The sequence below is a fragment of the Schistocerca serialis genome, chromosome 3 (genome assembly GCF_023864345.2).
Source record: "Schistocerca serialis cubense isolate TAMUIC-IGC-003099 chromosome 3, iqSchSeri2.2, whole genome shotgun sequence".
NCBI classification, from domain to species: domain Eukaryota; kingdom Metazoa; phylum Arthropoda; class Insecta; order Orthoptera; family Acrididae; genus Schistocerca; species Schistocerca serialis.
The window spans coordinates 434,274,166-434,276,670 of record NC_064640.1 but is presented as its reverse complement, the minus strand read 5'-3'; the positions used below and the strand labels follow the sequence as shown (position 1 = coordinate 434,276,670).

The 2,505-nt window shown below is 47.0% G+C and overlaps 1 pseudogene; it reads right to left on the bottom strand.

Annotated features, from left to right (window-relative positions):
• Positions 1–1,961: 1,961 nt before the first annotated feature.
• On the bottom strand, positions 1,962–2,079 carry LOC126472190 (5S ribosomal RNA; annotated as a pseudogene).
• Positions 2,080–2,505: the final 426 nt, after the last annotated feature.

Sequence of the window (2,505 nt, the reverse complement as noted above, 5' to 3'; positions counted from 1 at the left end):
CATAGCCGTTTTTATTGTGGCGTTAACGGCAGCCTACCCATGGGACGGCAGTTCCCTAGTCTGGCTGTTGCTAGTCTGTGAGCTATGATTCGGGATGACACAGAATGCTGGAGGGAGTCATTACTTTTTGTCAGATGGCAGGTGTTGATGGGAAGGGCTGGCAGACGTGGTTGACCGCAACCTTGATGACGAATATGTCTGCCCTCACGTTTCCATGCAGTCCAACATCAGGCCACTGTCACATCCGAATGTTCGAGAAATTTGGATAGTACATTATTTGACGTTGGATAGGTGACCATCCAGGCCGCCATGCGCTGTTGCCATTTTCCGGGGTGCACTCAGCCTCGTGATGCCAATTGAGGAGCTACTCGACCGAATCGTAGCGGCTTCGGTCAAGAATACCATCATAACGACCGGGAGAGCGGTGTGCTGACCCCACGCCCCTCCTATCCACATCCTCCACTTAGGATGACATGGCGGTCGGATGGTCCCGGTAGGCCACTCGTGGCCTGAAGAGTGAGTACATTATTTGACGAGCCATCCAAATGGTGACCCAAAACGAGGCCCCTTTCAAATTCCGTCAGTTGTTGCTAAAGCTGTCTTACACGAGTATGTAGCATCTCTTTGTTCCACAGTGTTCATTCACTATCTCACGCTGTTTGCACCTGCTACATCTCTACCAAGTCTGGTGAGAAAACTTAAGATGGACAACACTAACGCACACTGGTGGTCGTTCTGAGTGTCACAGAGAACTGCAACTCCAATCATTTAAATACCCGCCGATGGAGTGTACGTGTACGAATTTACATTGTCATCTGACCGCGTCTGCTGGCTGATTGGTTGTTTTCGTCGGGCAGTGTGTATTCGAAGCTGTGTCAAAGATTTTCAGGCTCATATATCCTTGCAACCAGGCGTGCTGCCCCGTTTCAGTCGAACACTGCCCTTTCCAGTCTCTTTATTAGGCAGCCATTAAGCAGGAACTCGAAGGACTTCACGAAGCTTGGGTGACTGAACCAGTTAAAAGAAGCGCTTGAGCCACAGCCTGGGTAGTAGTCAAGAAACCCAATAGCTTCCTCCGGCTGTGACGAGATTTTAAATCAAAATCAATGACCAGAAACAATTAGAAGCCTACCCTATGCCATGTCTAGAAGAGCTCCTCACAAAGCTTGTCGGAGGAGAATATTTTTCTAATATTTACCTTGTCGATGCGTATTTGGAAATACCGCTGAATGAAAAGTTGCGTAATAACGTCGTAGTTATCAACGCTCCCTTCGGTTTACAATCGTCTGACTTTCGTAGAACACTGTTGGTTCTCGGTCTCCAGATTCATTGCGTCTCAGATTTTCTCTCGTCATTTTACTCTTTGAACTTTGTTTATCTGTAGCGTCGTCCCAACTTGTACATTTAGTCATTGCTCGTATTTCTGTTCGCACTTGATTATCCGCTGATTATGTCCTGCGTAATCTGGTTTCATTTGAGTCGTTCCCGACATTCGGTCGAATCTTGGTCATGGTAGTGTACCTGCGACATTCCTGACTTTCAACGAGGTATATACATCCATGTTTACATATACTCTCCACAAACATAGGGTACATCGTACCAGTATTATCGACTTTCTTTAATATTCCGTTTGTGTATAGAGCGATGGGAAGTGACTGTGTGTATGCCTTTATATGTTCCCAAATCCTAATCCTTCTTACCTTATCCTCATGATCCCTCCACGAGATATAAGATGAAAAAAAACCAAAACTAAACTCCTCCCGAGCAGGCCATGAAGGCCCAAAGGAACCGACCGGCCGCCGTGTCATCCTCAGCCCACAGGCGTATTGGATGCGGATATGAAGGGACATGTGGTCAACACACCGCTCTCCCCGCCGTATGTCAGTTTCCGAGACCGGAGCCGCTACTTCTCAATCAAGTAGCTCCTCAGTCTGCCTCACAAGGGCTAAGTGCACCCCGCTTGCCAACAGCGCTCGGCAAACCGGATGGTCACCCATCGAAGTGCTAGACCAGCCCGACAGCGCTTAACTTCGGTGATCTGACGGGAACCGGTGTTACCACTGCGGCAAGGCCGTTGGCCTCCAGATATTCGATGGCGGCAGTATAATGCTCGCTCAGCGTTTTTCTACTACATATCCTCTAAATTTACCCATCAAGGTTTCGCAAGAACTATGTCTAAATCACGCAAGGATTCTCACTTATGTTCCCTAATGTTTCTGTTACACATCCATATCGGATATACCGACCCAGCACCGCATCTCTGTATTGGTTCGAATTATGTTGTCATGCCAACTTGGTAGACATATCAAACACGAACAAAGCTCTAAAATTGGTCGTACTAGCGCCTTGTAAGCAATTTCCTTTACAGATGCAATGCATTTTCCCAGTATCCTTCAAGAAAATCCAACACTTCCATTCACCTTCCATAATACTGACTTTACAGATCGTCTGGTTTTACACTGCGTCTCAGTTTTACCACTGAATACTTATACTATGTGACGTGTT